This window comes from Leucopleurus acutus (assembly GCF_964270905.1).
Source record: "Leucopleurus acutus genome assembly, chromosome: 20".
Taxonomy (NCBI): Eukaryota; Metazoa; Chordata; class Mammalia; order Artiodactyla; family Delphinidae; genus Leucopleurus; species Leucopleurus acutus.
This window is the reverse complement of record NC_139162.1, coordinates 31,715,987-31,737,442: the sequence shown is the minus strand read 5'-3', so window position 1 is coordinate 31,737,442 and position 21,456 is coordinate 31,715,987.

The window sequence follows — 21,456 nt, the reverse complement described above, 5'->3', positions numbered from 1 at the left end:
CTGCTCATTTTTGGATTGGGTTGTCTGTTTTTTTAATATTGAGCTGCATGAGCTGTTTATATATTTTGGAGATGAATCCTTTGCCCATTTATTCGTTTGCAAATATTTTCTCCCATTCTGAGGGTTGTCTTTTAGTCTTGTTTGTAGTTTCCTTTGCTTTGAAAAAGCTTTTAAGTTTCATTAGGTCCCATTTGTTTATTTTTGTTTTTATTTCCATTTCTCTAGGAGATGGGTCAAAAAGGATCTTGCTGTGATTTATGTCAGAGTGTTCTGCCTATGTTTTCCTCTAGGAGTTTGATGGTGTCTGGTCTTACATTTAGGTCTTTAATCCATTTTGAGTTTATTTTTGTGTATGGTGTTAGGGAGTGTTCTAATTTCATTCTTTTACATGCAGCTGTCCAGTTATCCCAGCACCACTTATTGAAGAGGCTGTCTTTTCTCCACTGTATATTCTTGCCTCCTTTATCAAAGATAAGGTGACCATATGTGCGTGGGTTTATCTCTGGGCTTTCTATCCTTTTCCATTGATCTATATTTCTGTTTTTGTGCCAGTACCATACTGTCTTGATTACTGTAGCTTTTTTTTTTTTTTTTTTTTTTTTGCAGTACACAGACCTCTCACTGTTGTGACCTCTTCCGTTGTGGAGCACAGGCTCCGGACGCGCAGGCTCAGAGGCCATGGCTCACGGGCCTAGCCGCTCCACCACATGTGGGATCTTCCCGGACTGGGGCACGAACCTGTGTCCCCTGCATCGGCAGGTGGACTCTCAACCACTGCACCACCAAGGAAGCCCCATACTGTAGCTTTGTTGTATAGTCTGAAGTCAGGGATCCTGATTCCTCCAGCTCCGTTTTTCTTTCTCAAGATTGCTTTGGCTAGTCGAGGTCTTTTGTTGTGTGTTCATTTTAAAAGACCATTGGTAGACAGCATTCTAAGGGTGGCAAATAAGTTCATTCCTATGTCAATTCTAATTGATTAGTAGGGGTTGACTACAGCATTGTGTTGAGAAAGTTTCTGAGGTTGCATCTGAGTTCAGTGGCAAAGAATGCTGAGGTCAATTAGCAATGCCTGCCATACACTTAGAAAGGGAGAGGGACAGCTTTTGGGCTGTGTTTTGTTGCTACTGCAGTAATTTCCAGGCATTCATGGATTTAAAATTCTTGGGTTCAATTATTGCAGATGTTCCAAAACATGTAGCAGTTTATATTTTGTGTATGGTTTGGATTTGAATCCTCATACTTGGTGTCTGGGAACAAGTCACTTTGCTGGAGAGCTTAGTGGAATTTCCTCACACCCATATTATAAAGCTACTTTGTGATTCTCACCTCTCTTCACATGAAAAATATCCTTACAGAAATTTATTTTTTTAATTATTTTTTAATGGTAAATATTAATGTTTTGTCACATTTGTTTTTTTTTTTCAATTTAAGTATAGTTGATGTACAATATTATGTAAGTTGCAGGTGTAAAATATAGTAATTCACAATTTTTAAGGGTTATACTCCATTTATAGTTATTATAGAATATTGGCTATATTCCCCATGTTGTACAATATAGCCTTCTAATTTATTTCATGCATAATAGCTTGTACCTCTTAATTGCCTACCCCCATGTTGCCCCTCCCCCCCAGTAACCACTAATTTGTTCTCTATATCTGTGAGTCCAGTTCTTTTTCTTTTTTATATTCACTAGTTCGTTTTATTTTTTAGAGTCCATATATTACAGTATTTGTCTTTCTCTGTCTGACTTATTTCACTTAGCATAATATTCTCCAAGTCCATCCATGTAGTTGCAAATGGCAAAATTTCCTTCTTTTTATGGCTGAGCAGTATTCCGTTGTACTTATATACCACATCCTCTTTATCAAAACCACAAGGAGATATCACCTCACACTTGTCAGAATGGCTATCACCAAAAAGAACAGAAATACCAAATGTTGGCAAGGATGCAGAGAAATGGAAACCCTTGTACACTGTTGGTGAGAATGTAAATTGGTGCAGCCACTGTGGAAAACAGTATGGAGATTTTTCAAAAACCTAAAAATAGAACTACCATATGTTCCAACAATTCCATTACTGGGCATATATCCAAAAGAAATAAAAAAAATTCAAAAAGATACATGCACCCCAATGTTCAATGCAGCATTGTTTACAATTGCCAAGATATGGAAGCAACCTAAGTGTCCATCTTTACAGAAATTTAAATTTTAATTCGTTGTGGAAAACTAAACATAAGCCCCTTGAAGGGAGAATTCTTGACTCTCTTTGTTACTATCGTATGTCTTGTAACAAGTAGGTGCTTAGAAGATATTTATTAAATGAAAAGAAGATAGAGAGTGAGGAAGAGAAAGATGGAAGGGAGGATGGAAGAGGAGGGTAGGAGGAAGGATGGAGAGAGGGAGGGAGCTTGGGGAAAGGAAAGAGGGAGCAGGGGTGAGGTAGGTAAAGAGGGAAGAACTTAAGCTGGTCCTGAAGGACAAGTGCTAAGGCTGGGGGTAAAGAGAGTATAAGCGGTCATAGAAGAAGACATTACTTACCCAGAAGGCATAAGTTTGGGATAAAACAAAAAAATTAAGTGGCCCATATTCTTAGAATCATTAGGGGCTTGAGGGGTCATTTAAATGTTTGTTAAGGGACTTCTCTGGTGGTCCAGTGGTTAAGACTCCGTACTTCCACTTCAGGGGGCACGTGTTCCATCCCTGGTCAGGGAACTAAGATCCCACAAGCTGCACAGCGCCGCCAAAACAAACAAGCAAACAAAAAACTTCACTGCTTGCAAAGGAGAAAATTATAACCGAAGTGTTATTTGGGACAAAAACATCTATGGTACCAGCCTTCCCATTTCTCATCCCAGAGTATGGACTATGTGTTTGTTATGGCTAAAAATCCAACAGTGTCTTTCCCCTACTGGGGTTTACTGTGTATTCATGGAAATGACAGGGGATTTAATGAAGATACTAAGTTTGTACGTCTCAGTCAGTAGTGGGCACTATTTAAGCCCAAGACAAAAAACGGGGTGGGGGGGGAGGGTTGGCCCAACACCAGCCAGAGGAATTTGAATATGTGAAGACAGAGAATAGAAAAACTGAGATCACATGACCTAAAGTCAGACATATGCTGGGTTTGGATCTCAGCCACACTATTTACAAGTCATGTGACTCTAAGGAAATTACTTCAGCCCCCCCGAGCCTCAGCTTACTCATCTATAAAATGGGAATAACATTAAATAAGGTCACACACACAAGGCATTTAGCTCAGGGCGGCACATGTTAAATGAAAATGTTAGCTATTATTACTATTATTTTTGTTGCTGTTATTATTATAGCCAAGATGCCTACTGCAAAACTAAGTGTGCATCAAATGTTTTCCCCCTGGGCTCATGGCTCGACTATATTTTCTAGCTTACCTTATAGTTAGATGCAACTATGTGACTGGGCTCTGGACAAGGACCACTTCCCGGCCTGGCTTATAAAATCTCCCTCCATGCTCTCATTTCTCTCACCTTCCAGCCTGATGGAGATCTCCAAAGTCCTAGGGATGCCAGGCCACTAGATGGAAAGAGCCTGATCCATGAATGACTTGTGGAGCAGAGTTCCCATTCCCACCCCGGGAACCCACATTGCACAGATATGTGAACTAGGAATACACTTCCATTCTCTTCTGTTGTGGCAATTAGGGGTCTTTGTTATAGCAGCTAGTGCTACTTACCTTAGCTGTTATGCCAACAAAGTCCTGCAGGTGTGTTGTAAGAAGACCCACATAAACACAGCTTCTCTGAAGTTCCTCTTTCCCACGATTTATGTCTCCTGGGCCTTGGAACATGGGTTCCAGCTGCTCCATCGACCAACAGCTAGCACCGTTTTCTCTGTTGAGCACAAAGTCTTCATTCATTGGGTGCCCTCCAAACACATGGATCCCTTGGTGCTAGTTTCCTTGCCTATAAGCATGTGAGGGGCAGAAGACTCCCTGGATTTTTACTCTCTATTACCTGTATTAGTGAGAACACCAGGCTGCGGCCATCCATCATCGGCCAGCCCAAAATGATTCACTCTAGACTTAAAGGTTGAAGTCAACTGAGTATCCTCTTAATTGGAGGGAGAGGCTCTTCCATAAAGTGGAGAGAGCTTTATGGCAGAAAGTTGTATTAATGACCCCACTTCCGTGCTTATCAGGAGGAAGTCATATAATCCCTTCCCGGAATTACATGCTGGCCAGTTCAGATAAATAACACAGATCGCCACCATTCATAATCCAAAATGTTAACAATTAATTTTTGAAATCAATCCTGAAGGGGGCTGGAAGCCCAAATCCCTAGGCCCAGACAGACCTTAGATGGCGGATTTCTCATGAGTCAAAATTTAAACCACAAACTCGTAACAAACTGTTGTCAAGAGACAGCTGACTCAAGCAATCAAGATAATATTATTCAGCAATAACCTGGGTGAAACTTACTCTAAGTGTGAATTAATAAGTCGGCTGACACTAGGCCCCAGATGTTTCCCACTCTGGCAATATGCCCAAAGTGATGATAAGCAGATTTACATACTTAACTAATATGTTTATTTAAAGGAAATTTCCAAATCCAAAATAACAACCAGATTTTTTATTTGGCTGCAGATCAAAAGACATCCTATCAATAAAGACAGAATCCAGGATAAACCTTTTCAACATCTGCTTAAAAGCAAACAACAGCTTTGAGGGTTGGGGGAAAACTTAATTGCAGACAAATTTTACTGCCTCTTATATAAATATATATTTTCATGTCCCTGGGGTGGGTCTGACCTCATCAATTCCCCTGTTCACAATACACAACATTGTTCTTTAACCGGCACCAACAGCTCTGCCTTTATGGAACATTCCAGTCTCAAGGTTTTTTTTTAAGACTGAAGGACGAACAGACTTTCTCCCTCATCAGGGAAGTCGAGCAAAAGTCAGGGGCATGAGCCAGAGCTCAGAATGTTGTAGAAAAGAAAAATTTGCCCCTCTACCAACAGGAAGCGCTTTGTTTTTCCATAATTACTACAAAGCATTTATTTGGTCTCACTCTCCCTCCCTTTTAGAAGGAGATGGTAGAAATAGTGGTCCTCTTTGCATATCGACATTTTTCTTTTTCTTTTTTTTTTCTTTTTTTTTTGCGGCACGCAGGCCTCTCACTGCTGTGGCCTCTCCCGTTGTGGAGCACAGGCTCCGGACGCGCAGGTTCAGTGGCCATGGCTCACGGGCCCAGCCGCTCCGCGGCATGTGGGATCTTCCCGGACCGGGGCACGAACCCGTGTCCCCTGTAATGGCAGGCGGACTCTCAACCACTGCGCCACCAGGGAAGCCCTCAACATTTTTCTTTTTGTTATTGTTGTTGATGATGATTCCCCAAGGGCGAGCTCAGTAATTGGATCAAAGTGTTAATAGATCTCTGAGCTTGTGAAGGAGATGGTAACAGAATGGGTGTTGGCCCTAATAGCTCACATCCCTTGAATGTGAATTAGTTCACTTTCTGTAGGTGTTAACTGCCTAAAATTGAACCAGGATTGTTGGGCACAGAAATATTTTTTCTACCCACTGGCCAGGGCTGTAATTAAACTAGGGATCTACTTTAGAAAATCCCTTTGCCTCGGGATCTGTTTAGTGTCAGGGCCAATATTAGCCGGTTGACCCTGGCATGGGGGTACTTAGAGAATCAGAAGTCATCCATCTTCGCTCCCACTCCATCCTTTGAACTTCGTCGCGTTAAACTTCTGGGTCCAATCGCATCACAGCCGAGATAGGAAGAATAGGTTGGTGAAAGCAACCAAAGAAATGCAAACTAAAACAGCAATGACATACCATTTTCCTCCTCTCCATTGGCAAATATATTTCTAAATACCCCCTTTGTCATAGTTCAGATTTCCTCAATTAGACATGATATGTATAACAATTATATATGTATGAAATATAGTTATCAAAAGCCTTAAAATTTGTCTAAACTTTGACGCAGAAATTCTACTTCTAGAATGCATCTTAAGAAAATAATTAGAGATTTGTGCACAGATTTAACTATGAGAATGTACGGCTTTGCTTATGATAAGAAAAGAAATATTACAAATGACCTAAGTATCAAACAATTGAGACCAGCTAATTAAATGATGGTCCACAATTTATAAAATTATTCAAAATGATGTAATAGAATAAAATTTAATGACAGTGAATGGTGCTTGTACTATATTACCGAGGGGGACAAAAAGGAGATAGAAAAAAAAAAAAAACTCATGTATTGCATCTTGCCATTAAAAGATATGCATGTACAAATATGTAATATGAATATATCTTAATGACATACAAAAAATTATGACAGTGGTACAATTATGCATATAGTTTGTTTTTGCTAATTTTTATAATTAAGTGTTCTATAGTGAACAAGTATTACTTTTATTACCAAAAATTCTGAAAATATTGTGAAGGTTTTGATTTTAAATCAATTGTATAAAAGTATAATTTACATACAGTAAAATGCACTCATTTTTAAGTATATGACAAATGTATGTGCTCATATCACCAGCAAATTAAGATACAGAACAATTAAATTATAGAATAATCATATAATTTCTACTACCCTAAAAAGTTTCTTCATGCCCCTTTGTAGCCAAACTCCTTCTCACCTCTGGCTTCAAAGCAACTTTCTGTCACCGTTATGGGCTAAATTGTGTCCTTCCCAAAATTTATATGTTGAAGTCCTAACCTTCAGTACCTGAGAATGTGACTGTATTTGGACATAAGACTTTTTAAAGAGGTAATTAAGCTAAAATGAGGTCACATAGGTGGGCCCTACTCCAATATGACTGTTGTCGTTTTAAGAAGAGGAGATTAGGACATAGACGTGCACAGAGGGAAGAGCATGAGGACACAGGGAGAAGACAGCCAACTACAAGTCAAGGAGAGAGGCCTTCAGAAGATACCAACTCTGCCGGCACTTTGAACTTGGACTTCTAGTTCCTAGAATCATGAGAAAATAAATTTCTGTTGTTTAAGCCACCCGGTCCATAGTATTTGTATGGCAGCCCTAGCAAACTAGTAAAGTCACTATGATTTTGTTTCATATGATGGAATTGTACAGTATATGTGCCTGATTTCTGTGGCTCAGATTCAGCCTGGATGTTTTTGAGATCCATCCTTCTTGTTGTGTGTTATCTTGAGATCGGTAGATTATTTAACCCCTTGATAATTCCTTTTTACTGTTGAGTAGTATTTCATTGTTTGGCTATACCACATTTTTGTTTATTCATTCACCAGATAATGGACATTTAGGCTGTTTCCAGTTTTGGACTATTATGAATAAAGCTACTGTGAAATTCTTGAACAAGTTTTTTTCATAGACGTATGTTTTCATTTATCTCACGTAAATATTCATAAGCAGAATAGCTGGATCATAAGGGAAGGGAATGGTTAACTTTAAGAAACTACCAAGCTGGCTTCCAAGGTGGTCATACCATTTTACAGCCCTGCCAGCAATGTATGAAAATTCTGGTTACTCCACATCCTTCCCCAAACTTGGTTTCCCAGTCTTTTTTAAAATTTATTTTTTACATCTTTATTGGAGTATAATTGCTTTACAATGGTGTGTTAGTTTCTGCTTTATAACAAAGTGAATCAGTTATACATATACATATGTTCCCATATCTCTTCCACTTGCGTCTCCCTCCCTCCCACCCTCCCTATCCCACCCCTCTAGGTGGTCACAAAGCACCGAGCTGATCTCCCTGTGCTATGCGGCTGCTTCCCACTAGCTATCTACCTTACATTTGGCAGTGTATATATGTCCATGCCTATCTCTCAATGATAGCCATTCTAGTGGACATACAGTTGTGTGTCATTGTAGTTTTTACATTTCCCTAATGACTAAGAATGTGAGCATTTTTTATGTGCTTATTGGTCACTTGTATATTTTATTTTGTGAACTTTCTGTTCAAACCTTTTGTCCATTTTCTCTTGGGTAATTTATCCTTTACTAGGAGTTCTTTATATATTCTAGATACAAGTCTTTGTCAGTTACATGTATGGCAATATTTTCTCCCAGGCTGTGGCTTTTCTTTTTTTTTTTTTTTCCTCCCTTTTTACATTTAAAAATTTTTTTAATACATTTTTTAAAGGTTACATTAATTTACAGTTATTACAAAATATTAACTATATTTTCCGTATTGTACAGTACATCCTTGTAGCCTATCTTACACCCAGTAGTTTGTACCTTCCACTCCCCCAGCCCTATATTGCCCCTCCCTTCCCCCCCCCCACTGGTAACCACTAGTTTGTTCTCTATATCTGTGAGTCTGCTTCTTTTTTTGTTGTTGTTATATTCACTAGTTCATTGTACTTTTTAGATGCCACATATAAGTGATATCATACAGTGTTTTTCTTTCTCTTTCTGACTTATTTCACTTTGTGTAATGTCTTCCAAGTCCATCCATGTTGCTGCAAATGGCAAAATTTTGTTCTTTTTCATGGCTGAGTAATTTACATATATATATGTGTGTGTGTGTGTGTGTGTATATATATATATATATATATATATATATATATATATATATATATATGCCACATCTTTATCCATTCATCTGTTGTTGATGGACACTTAGGTTGCGTCCATATCTTGGCAATTGTAAATAATGCTGCTATGAACATTGGGGTGCATGTATCTTCTTGAATTAGTGGTTTGGGGTTTTTTTTGGATATATACCCAGGCGTGGAATTGCTGGATCCTACTGTAGTTCTAATTTTAGTTTTTTTGAGGAACCTCCATACTGTTTTCCACAGTGGCTGCAGCAATTTACATTCCCACAAACAGTGTACGAGTGTTCCCTTTTCTCCACATCCTTGACAACATTTGTTATTTGTGGTCTTTTTGATGATAGCCATTCTGACAGGGGTAAGGTGATATCTCATTGTGGTTTGATTTGTACTTCCCTGGTGATTAGCAATGTTGAGCATCTTTCCATGTGCCTGTTGGCCATCTGCATTTCCTCCTTGGAAAAATGTCTGTTTAGTTCTTCTCTGTGTCTCTTCTTTATACTTTCTTCCTGGTATTTTTCAAAGAGCAGAAGTTTTTAATTTATTTGGCTTCTGAGAAAAAGAAATGACCAGTGGTACCTCATGTGAGTTCAAGAGCATCTGCCTTTCAATCTCAGCTGAGCCTCTGGTTTTCTTACTTGATTTCTATCTCTTTTTCCACATGGGCTTTTCCTCATTAATCCAACCAACTGGCGCCTACTGGTGGAAGCTGCTAGCAGAAAAGGCAAATGAGGTGTCAGGGAAGCCACAACAAAAAAAAAGCAAAACATAACCTGTCCTGGTGCTTCTTCTGACCCTCGAGGAAGGGAAGTACCATGTCTGCTGAAGCACATTCTAGTACTTTCTGGCTTTAAACTGAAAGTAAACAGTTCCTTTGTTCACAACCATCACATTTTTTAAAAGGTATGATTTGTTAAGTGCTGTCATGCTGCTTTCCCAAAAGCAGAACTAGAAAACAGAGATCCTTCAAAATTCTATTAAAAACTAGACCTTTTAGGAAATGCAGAATTGGGCTTTCTGAGCTGTAGGGCTAATTCATCCCTCTGCTCCTCTAGAATTGCCTGCTTTCTGCTGCGTGCCCCAAATGAAACCCAAGCACACATATCTCACAGAATGCAAAGTTTTTAGGGTGCATATTTCTTTACATGTCTATCCCCGGCAATCACACAGGAAGTCCCTTGAGGGCATGGCCATGTTTTGTCCATCTTTGTATATATGAACTGGCACAGAATAAGAGCTCGATGGATACTATCCCAACTTCTAAGATACCTCTTCCTGTTCTATACTCTACTTGATAAAAGCTTTCACTCTGAAGCTGGACCGACCCAGGATCATGTCTCAGCTCCAACTCTTGTCCTTGAGTTACTCAACGCTCTCAGCTCTTGAGCCTCAGTCTCTCCAACTTACCTAAGGAGAATGATGGTTATAGTTACAATAATCACCTTACTGGTTTGTATGGGATTAAATGAGGGAACACAGTAACCCATTGCCTGGCTCCTAGTAAGTGCTCTGAAAACGTTGTCTCTGATTATTCATATGCAGTACTTTAAAAAATTTTATTTTATATTGGAGCATAGTTCATTAACAATGTCGGGTTAGCTTCAGGTGTACAGTATATGCATTATTTTATGTGACTCATCTCATAAAATTACTCTTAATGTTTGCTATGGTTAGAAGATAATGGTAATGATGATGATGATAAAATAACTATCAGACTAGCTGCCTTATATGCATCGTATTTTTTTATCTTTACAACACTTGAATCACTGTCATTTCATCACTGTTTTATAGCTGTAACTGAAGTAACTGCATGAGGTCATGAGTCTAGTAAGTGATGAAACTGGGATTCAGGCTCAAGCTTATCAGCCTCTAAGCTCTTTCAAAACAGTCATTCTGTCCCTTCACCCAAGAAGGTATTTTCTGATGTAGAGAAGAGGATGCCTGTGGCCAAGGAGGAGAGAATAAGTTACAGGTATGAGGTTGTCAGACTGTTCAGTCCAGTGGTCAGCCAACTTTGGGGACTACTAGTTCAGTCCTTCCCTCCTTTAGATACTATGTCAATTAAGATTAAGTTCTGTAGCATATTACAGACAATACAAATAACAGCGGCTAAAATATGATAGCATCTTTTTCCTCTTACTTAAGAACAGAGATAATTTATCTAAAGCTGGTATGGTAGGTTTCAATCAGCAGAATCAGGTTTCTTCTAACTTTCTGCCCCCCAAAATGAGCAGTTGGAAGAAGTGTTCCCCTTCCTCATAGGGCCAGAAACTTCCCAGCACCACTGAGAGATATCCAGCCTCAAGAAGCAGCCCAGCCCAGAAACCCTCTTTGTCTTGAAGATTTGAGACTCTCCTACCCCACCAAGTGCCACTCTTCTGCTGGCCTGGGGAAACCCCTCTATCCCCTAAGGAGGCTCTACTAGAGGCCAATGGGAGCCCCAGCAGTACCAAGCTGACCAAAATCATACCACAAAGGCTCTGAAAATTAAACGGCCATTGGACATGTTCATCCTAGACTCATATCAGCTCCCCCTCTCACCAGCCCACGAAAGCATGCCAGGGACTGAGCCTAGTTCACTTGCTAAAATAAGAGATTTAAATAGGACCCACAGTCTCCTACCAATGATAGCCCAAATGTCCAGGGTACAATTGAAAACCACCATACCAAGAACCAGGAGAATCACAATCTGAATGAGAAAAGATAATCAACCGACACCAGGGCTGAGATGAATCTGATGCTGGATCATCTGACAAGGACTTTGCGGCAGCCATCACAAAAATGCCCCAACAGTCAATCACAGTTTTCCTGAAACAAAAGAAAAAATAAAAAATCTCAGCAAAGAGATAGAAGTGTTTTTAAAAAAGAACCAAAAGGAAATTATAGACTGAAAAATATAATAACAGAAATACAAAGAGTATATCTCCCAGCTGGGTCAGCCTCTTCAATGAACCCCAGAAGAACCACTCAATGATTTCCACTTAATCTCATTGGCTGCTTTCTAGCTACCAGGGAGGTTGGAAAATGTAGTCTTTAAGCAGGGCCACCAGGAATAGATTGGAGTTTTGTTTATTGAGTAAAAGGAAAGAATAAGTATTGGGTTATTAACTACCCATGTCTGCCACTGAAACAAAGGGCTAATACAGTGAGAATGAGACCAAGGCTCTAGGAGTGTATTAGAATATGGACTTATTATGGATAAGACCACGAGAAATCGTGTGCGCATCCATGAATAGGATAAACTTTTAGTTCTGCCTGACGTGATCCACAGTTACCATGATTCCTAAGAGTCTGCATAAAGACAATCTGATGTGACCTAATGTCACTAACACCTCAACAGGCTCACCTTCTCAGGGAAGGCCACTTAATTACCTGATTAATTTGCTCATCTTAATTAACTTGTCCATATTGTTGATAACCTTGTATTGATTGCTCTGCTGGTAGTAATTAGAAAAATGGTAGAGAAGTAAATGGAGAAGCCACAAGAAGGAAAAACACAGCATGCATTCCTTTCTCCCAGAAATCTACCCTCTAGCCTTTGAGCTCAACACTTTTTCTTCTCCTTCTGGGTTTAATATCAATATATTAGAGATGCAAATCATTTCTCTGCTAATCATTTCTACCTGCTCCATATTCCTTCTTAGAAGATCTGCCCTTTATATTTTCTCAAAGACTCTGTCTTACCCCTCAACCACAGCTGACTGGACAATGAATAAACATATAACCTAAGGTGAACCAATCACATTCTATTTTATCAGATTTTTGGAAAATGAAGAAACAGTATCAGTTAATTTTGGATGATGAAACTGTAGGATTATGTAGACTTGGAGGTGGCCAGGGCAGCCATTTTGTAGCAGCCATCTTTGTTTTTTTCATTTTTTAATTGAAGTGTAGTTGATTTACAATGTTGTGTTAGCTTCTGCTGTACAGCAAAGTGATTCAGTTATATATATATATATGTATGTATACATATTCTTTTCCACTATGATTTATTACAGGACATTGAATATAGTTCCCTGTGCTATACAGTAGGACCTTGTTGTTTCTCTATTTTATATATAGTATTTTGTATCTGTAGAAGCCATCTTGAACCTTGTACTCCCACCAGAAATCAGAGACACCTGGTCAGTCAAGCTTACCAGACCCCTGAAAGCTTTACAATTCCTGATCCCAGATTTTTTTCCCTTAGTCATACTTCTTACTTGGGAGCTTATAGGATACCTCTGATTCTTTCACAAAAGTTTCCTTGTACAGAAACTCACTCAAGTTTGTTGCCATTTCCTGCAATCCAATGAGCCCCTCATAGAGTAAAGCACTCTCACCATTGACTTCTCTCCATTTTAGTTTTAAACGCCTCTGGTGAAAATGCACATTTAAGGGACCTACGAAACATCAGTAAAATGGAAGATGCTATCAAAAATATATAAGCTGAGAACAGATTGATGCTTGGTAGGGGCAGGGGGTGGGGGTAGGAGAAATGGGTGAAGGTGGTCAAAAACAAACTTCCAGTTACAAGACAAATGAGTCCTGGGGATATAGTGTACAGCATGATGACTATAGTTAATGATACTGTACTGAATATTTGAAAGTTGCTAAGGGAGTGGATCTTAAAAGTTCACATCCCAAGAAAAAGAAGTATGTGAGGTGATGGAGGTTAACTAAACTTACTGTGGTAATCATTTTGCAATATATACGTATATCAAATCATTACGTTATACACCTTAAATAAATAAAATTCTGTTATGTTAATAGTATCTCAATAAAACTGGGGAAAATGTATAAGCTGATACACTGCTCCCCAGCCAGGACCGATGCTGTGTCTAACTCTTTCCTACCCAGGAAGTCAGGGCTCTGCCTGCCATGAACATGTCACCATTTCACCACTGACTTCAGGGTTCCTTTGGAACCCCCTAATTCTCAGACCTCACCCAGATTCCCGGAAATCTATTGCCTCCCAGAAGTAATCACAGTCAACACTTAGTGCCAGTTATTTTGGCTTGGGGCTATGGGCTTATGATGCTGGAATTGAAGTGATGCTCTCCTATCTAATTTGATTGAATCGAGTGTTCCAGTAAGACTGGTGAAGTTTTCCGTGCTTCAGGGTCCATCTTAACGAACAAACGCTGCCTCCTTTTCATAGAAGCCCACAAATATGGGCTTGCAAAGAAAATCTTTACAAACGCTTCTTGGTGTCTAGAGATCACCCAACACAATTACACGGGGGGCTATGCTGGGAAAGACGGAAATAAACCTGATTTACCCTCCACAAATGCCTTTTATTATTGTAGCATCAAAGGTGAAAAAACAATGTTTCTCCTAACTTTGACTGTTTATTAATTTAGAATATCATGGAAGTGAAAGAGCCAACAAAAATTAAAAGCAGCTTAATCAGGGAGACAGAGTCATGACCATCTGGAGTCCCACATTCCCAACCCTGTTGTCTAGTCTTCATTAGCCCTGCCTAAGTTCACGCAAGTCACGCAAACAAGAAAGCTCCAAACTTTGTTGAGAAGAATAAGGACATCCTTACAAAGAAGGAACAGTGCAGAGGAAAGCCATGTGCTTTTTACCACTCTCTGATGGCTACTCAGTGCTATGGGTTTTTACCATTCCTGACAGAGCAACAATCTAGAAGCTCAATTCTAGAAGACTGAGGAGCCCCATCACAGCCCTAAACTTTCACATAAGACACTAAAGCAACACCTTTTTTCTTCTCTGTTACCTGAGCCTAACCTAATCCTCATGAATGCACAAGCTTCTGTGTTGACAAATATATGTCTACAACACCATTTAAATGGCAGCAGGAAAGGAAAAGACCACAGTTTACTCACAACTTACTATTGTAGAATGTTTAAGCTCTTTCCAATATTTCACTATGTTAAACGAGGCATTGATGAACACCCTAGTAGTTAAACATCTATGTTTATCCTCAGATATCTCTTTAGGATAAATTCCTAAATGAGTTTATGTACACCAGTTTACCTGCGTGCAGCTAAACTATTGAACATATTTAAAAATTTTGAAACTTTTTGCCAACATCCTTCTCCAGAGAGATAGTACTGAAGTATGCTTCTACAAAACTTGCAAGAAGTCTGTTTATCGACACTCTCAACACACTGGTGATGATTATTTTTTATCTTGGACCATTAAATTTATGCTGGGCTTTTGCAACCAGAACCAAGGAAGTGCATTATCTCTTAGTCTAATAATAAGTGTCCTCTCCCCATCACCACTACCAACATGACCAATTTCTCTGCACTAGGGGTACCAGCACCAGTTATACTTCTACCACATTTACTTCATTTGGAGAAAGAAAAAAGTTGCAACCAGTCCTTCATTTATTCATTCATCCAATATTATTGAGTACCCACTTTGTACCAGCATTGATGTAGGTACTAATGAAATAGTGATGGATGAGACTGGCCAGATCCCTGTCTTCAGGGAGCAGATGGTCCCTGCCACCGTTCACATAGCAGACTGCCTGGGGCTCGCCATCTGCTTCCATCTCAGCACACTAGAGGCAGGACTGATCCCAGATCCTCCTCTCTCTCCCATAGGTACTCACTCACCAGCCTTGGAGAGCTTCACAGACACTGTCTTCTTAATCCTGCTGGTCATAATTGGAGATGGTCTCCATGACAACACTATAATGGGCAACTCGTGAGTAACTTGCATATTAGACATGTCGGAGTGGTCCAAATACGCTAAAGAGGAGACTCAGTCTTAATCTCATAAAAGATTAAGTTTTCCTGCGTGCAGTCTCTCAACTGGAGGTGGTATTCTCTCTGCCATCCAAATGACTTCGACCATATGGAAAAGTCATAGGTCCCACCACCCTTCCATTCCTGAGCACCTAACCAGTCCAAGGAGGTCAGAGCTTTGGAATATTCCAGGAATCACAGAATCTCTAAGGCAGATGAGATCTTAGAGAAAGTAGAGTACAACCCACCTCCTATTTTGGAATCTCTCCATCTTTCACATACCCTCATCCTCCAGGTCTGTAGCTTTCTAGGATAGATACACAGGGCACGTGACCTAGGAGCCATGATCCTTCCCCAGATGCAGCCAGACACAGGTTTTGGAACTGCAGAGAAGTATGCTAAGTGAAATAAGTCAGACGGAGAAAGCCAAATAGTGTCTGATATCACTTATATGTGGAATCTAAAAAATAAAACAAACTAGTGAATATAACAGCAACAACAAAAAGAAGCAGACTCACAGATATAGAGAACAAACTAGTGGTTACCAGCGTGGCGGAGGGACAATATAGGGCTGGGGGAGTGGGAGACACAAACTATTAGGTGTAAGATAGGCTTAGGGATGTACTGTACAATACAGGGAATATAGTCAATATTTTGTAATAACTGAAAATGGAAAGTAACTTTTAAAAATTATATTTATAAAATATTTTTAATTAAAAAAACAAAGAAATGCCCAGATGTTCTGATCTGAGGGACCATGGCTCCAAACAAACTAAGAGCTCTCTGGATTCTTGACTATATTCTCAGTAAGATCACATGTATCTGTCTCTTGCAGATTTTACAAGAAAACATAATGTATATTTCAGGAGCATTACAAGTCCAAGAAGATGGTGTGTGTCTGTGTGCATGTGTGTATTTATATATATGAGTATGTGTCCATGGGGGGGGGAAGTTCTTTGGAAACCACCCAGCAAATACAGGTGAAAGAGCCTGATCATATATGTGCTTACAAGTCTCCTCCTTTTTGCTACTTTCCATAGGAGCAAAAGAAAGAGATCTAAAGTAATTGAGCTCTGCGGCTTTCATTGTGCATTTGTTTGTTTGTTTTTGTCTATTTCCTGATGGAAGATAAGCTCTATGGGAGCCGGGATCTTCTCTATCTTGCTTGCCACTAACTCCCAATAGCCTAGGGTGGTGCCCGGCATATAGAAGGTGCTCAAAAGTTAATGTAAACAAATACATCGTCACATTTCTCACAATTACACTGTGAGGGGAACTCTGTTATTCATTCAGTCATCCAACAATTTTGCCTGAGTGTCTACTATGTGCCTGACATCATGTCAGCCACAAGCCATAGTTAATCAACTTCCTCGTCCCTGCCAGGTACACTTTTGGGGCCTAAATGTATCCCAGGAGATGAGAACGTGCCGTCGTTAGCAGGTTGCACAGATACCTAACATGTCATCTGTCCCTTCAAACCCATTTTGGACCAAAAGAAGGGAATAAAGATATTTGACGTATTACTGACGATGTGGATGAATTTAGTCCTCCTGCAACACACACACACACACACACACACACACACACACACACACACACTCACTCACACATATGAGATTCAGTGGAAAGGATGTAGCTCTAACTATTCTACGTGAAAGTTCCCCTGTTCCCCCAGGGCAGGCAGGCAGGATCCCATCCAACTCATACACACATCTCGATGTCACCACCTCTCCCCTTCCCCAGCACGGAGTCTCGGCTTACACAGAACCTTGTCCTCCAGAGAACGAGCCTTTCTCATCCCGAGCTGAGCTCTCCAAAGGGAACTATACATCCAGCCAGGTACCAGGTGAGAAAGTCAGAAGCATGCTGGAAGGGGGGTGGGGGTCTCAGTATTCTCAAGGGGAGGGGCGGAGAAGGGTCCCCAGAGGGTGAAGCCTCCTGCAGCCGGCTCGTGAGTGATTGGCACCTAGGTTTAATGGAGCTGGCTTTGGGGCACACTGCCATTTCAACAGATGGGCACGTGGGTAGATAGCCAACAGATAATGTGTGAGCAACAAATGTGTTTGTTGAGGGCAGTTTTCCCAGGCAGGAGCATCAAAAGAGGCTCATCCTGAGTCTCCACGCCTGGGCTCCTCTTCTGTTTGAAAAATCTAATAGAGGCTGAGATCCCAAACACTGGGCAGGGGCCTCCACAACTGTTACCTAATTCCTGCGGGAGAGAGAAAGGGGTGGCTCCAGGGAGCACAGGGAAGGATGCCCCCAGGGGGCAAAATGATGCCAACTCCTATTCTCAATGAAGGGAGGGGTGAGGTTGGACACAAAGAAGATCCCCACGGGTTTGTCTATACTTTTCCTCTTATAGCTGAGAAATTGCGAAAACCCACTTATGACACTCATGTAGCCATGATGGGTTTTTGAGGAAGAATGGGAAACGTGCAAAACATTGGCAACTGCTGTAGGATCTTCTCCCTGGGAAATAAGAAGCTCTATCTTCACGAGGTACAAGTTATGGAAATCATGACTAGCGTCCAGACATAAGAAATGCACAGCTCATGTGCAGACACTGCCTTATCTCGTGTCATGGGAGACCCCACGAATTGATTACAACGTATTTAGTATTTTCTCATGATCCCAAGGTAGGGCTTCAGATCTTTTAAAATGTATTCTCCAGTACATTCACAGGGGGAAAATACAGAAGTATATATACTTGAGAAATCTCCCTCCCACCCCTGATCCCCAGCCACCCAGTTCCCTTCCCCAGACTGGGACCAAGGTGCTCCGGCTCAGAATCTTTTGTGAGACAACATTCAAGGCAACCGACAGCTTTGAGGGGATGTGGCACAGGAGATGATACTGATTTCCCATTCAGAATCTAGTCTTTTGATTTCAGAAAAGTGGCCCAGAAAAATATTCCTAGCTTTAGTCTCTGTCCCCCAGTGGTCAGCTGGGACAGAGAAGACTTGGCTTCGGGGCAATGATTAAATCTATGATAACAATTTTGGGCACCTCTGTGTCCACAATACCCCGAGGAAAGTCTGGGCTTCCCAGAGGCTGAGACCCCCAGTGCAGGATCAATACTGCCGGGCAAGTCTTTGCTGAATAGACCTTCTCATGGACTATCTGAGTCCTTCTCCTGGGGATGAGGGTCGAATGCCAAGGTGGAACATTTCACTGGGCCGTGGATGTTGACAGAGCCTTGAGAAAGCAAGGGAGGGAAGAGTAAGCACTGGCCTGGGAATCAAAAGAATCGAGGCTCTTCTCCCCATTCTGGTATCTCTTAGTTGTGGGACCTTGGGGGTGCCGCTTCCCACTTCTGGTATAAAATGAGGGGGCTGCCCTGTTGAAGAGAAAGAGCAGGGTGGTTCCATCCATGGACTTTAGAGCCAGGCCTTCTAGGTGGGAATGTCATCTCTAGCACTCACCAGCCTTGTGACGCTGTGTGAGGCACATAAGCTCTCCTAAGCTTCGTGTTCCCCTAAGTAAAGGGAGGATAATAATTGTACCTCCCTCCTGGGGTTATTACGAGAATTAGATGGGCTTCCCATCCACTTACACTGTGGGGCATAATGCATAACACATGGTACACACTCAATAAATGTTCACTATTATTACTTTAGGATGACTTTCAAAGGTAGCCGTAGATAGTAAAGGGAGTAGACTGAGGAATTAACTACCTATTTATATGCCAATACCACTGAAGACAAGCAGCTACTAAGTAATTTGAAACTTCTCAATTTGCTACTGCTGCCACCCATGCCCTCCAATGGTAGTAACAGTCATTTTAAGTCAGTGATTCAGTTTAGAGACATTGATGGTAGTAACATGCTTCCGCCAAAATAAAGCTTCAAAATCACTTAGGCTAAAAGAGAAATAAGAAAATGTCCATAGGGAAGCCAGGCATTGGAGTCTTTCATGCTGAAGATGGGGTCATGGCTTTTGTCCTAAGTAGGCAAAATATGGAAGATCTGTCTGGTGGTAGGAGGGTGTGGTCCCTGTGTTATCAAAGTAGCTCCCTCAAGAAATTTCCCTGAGATATGTCATCAGTGCCTCTGCTATGAGTTGAAATGCGTCCCCCCAAAAGATATGTTGAAATCCTCACCCTCAGTACCTGTGACTACGATCTTATTTGGAAATGGGGTCTTTGCACATGTAATCTGGTTAGGATGAGGTCATACTGAACTAGGGTGGGCCCTCATCCAATATAACTGGTATCCTTATAAGAAGAAAAAAGACACAGACACACAAGGAGAATGTCATGTGCTTATGGAGGCAAAGATTAGAGTGATATGTCTTCCAGCCAAAGAATGCCAAGGATTGCTGGCAAACACCAGAAGTTAAGAGAAAGGCATGGACATACTTTCACCTAGATTCTTCAGAGAGAGTGTGGCCCCATCAGTGCCTTGTTTTCAGACTTTGGCCCTTAGAACTGTGGAGAGAACAAATTTTTCTTGTTTAAGCCATCCAAGTTTGTGGTATTTTGATACAGCGGCCCTGGGAAACTAATATAGTCTGATTATGGTCAAGTTGGAGGTTTGGGGAAAAAAATCAAGGAAGGACAGGGAGATTAGATCTTTGGAAACATATATAACGATCCTCATTTGAACATATTGAGATAATTATGCCTGGAAGGATTATGTCACCGGTGTCTCACTAATCTCATTCCCATTTCAGGGTCCATCTTGCTGTCCTCACACTGGAAATCTTTTGTCCCAGATCTTACCATGTAATCTCTCTTCTTGCGCTCAGCTTTTCTTCCTCAGAGAGGCTTTCATGGACCATCCACACTACAGTAACCCAAGCCTCTTGGCATTCTTTATCATTTTTTTCTGTTGAGTCATTTCAAAACACTATACTGTATGCAGTTCTTTGCCTCTTTGGCTTCCCCCTCTCCACTGCGGCAGGATGTGAATACGTCGAGAGAGGGAACAGATTGCCTTGGGCCTCACTCTCTGCGGCACCCAGAGTAGAACCTGGTTTGTAACAGGCACACGATTCCATAATCCATCACATCTAAGATGACCTTGATCGCAAGATGCATCATTATTGTGCGCCTCTGAGAAAGAAGAAGCTGCTGCTAATGAAACTCTGGCCTGACGGTGACTGAGAGGCACATCCCAACCCAGAGATGTTAAATTATGGGGGGAAAAAAATCATGTCCTAGATGCAAAGGCATATGGTAAATGTTTCAATAACAATGACGTCAATAACAATTGGAGAAATCTCTTGACCCCGGTGAAGACCCACACAAGTTACTGTGCTGACCCTGAGTGTGGTTCCAAGGCTATGAAGGTCCCACACATGCAGAGTGGAGGGGGAGAGCAGGATGCGTGCTAGGACCTGTGGGTAGGACCAGTGTCTGTAACAAGGGAACTTCTGGCCACTTCCAAAGCTCATGATGACATCTCTGAACTTCAGAATCCCAGCATAAGGTCGTGTGGCCTATTGAATTTCACAACTTATGTTTGATAGCACTTCCCGGCCTACAACACACTTTCACAAGGATTCCCACATTTCCTTCCACCTCACAACAACCCTTTAAGGCAGGTAAGGGAACTGAGGTTAAATGACTCACTCAAGGTCACACGGATAATTAGTGCCATAGCCAGGACCTGAACAAATTCTCCTAATGCCATGTCGAGACACCCAATTGACTCTAGTGCCGAACCCAAGCTAACTACAGAGCTTGCTAACTACAAATCCTAATATTCAACAGAATTGAATTGAAATGAATTCAGCCGATGAACATTCTGGAAGATTCCAGAAAAGTATGAACATGCGTTTGTGTGCTCTTGAAAGAATCATCTAACCACAGCATTCCTGACTCACCTGTTAGAGGCCCTTCAGCCATCATGTTCCCCATTTTGGTTCCAAAGTCCTTCATGTAACTGAGCTATTGAGCCAGCGGGAGAAAAAGTCTGAGCTCCTTTGGGGGTGCGTTTTGGAGCAGTTTGCTGTTTTCTTAAAGCTTGGAGAAGAGTAAGCGGTAATCAATAGTGAAATCTGCCCGAATCTCGGAGGCTCAATGAAGGTGCTTTTGAAGCACATCTCAGAGCTTGATTTTCTGTTATTTAGTGCCAAAAGTTATTACCTCAGCTGCAGTGCAATGTCTAATTTATACCAAATTGTTAGCTGAAATCTATTAAAGTTTATTAGCACCGTCTCAGAATACAGTAACATCTCACTGGTTCTGCTCCTGTTTAAATTGACCAGCTGGTTTAAC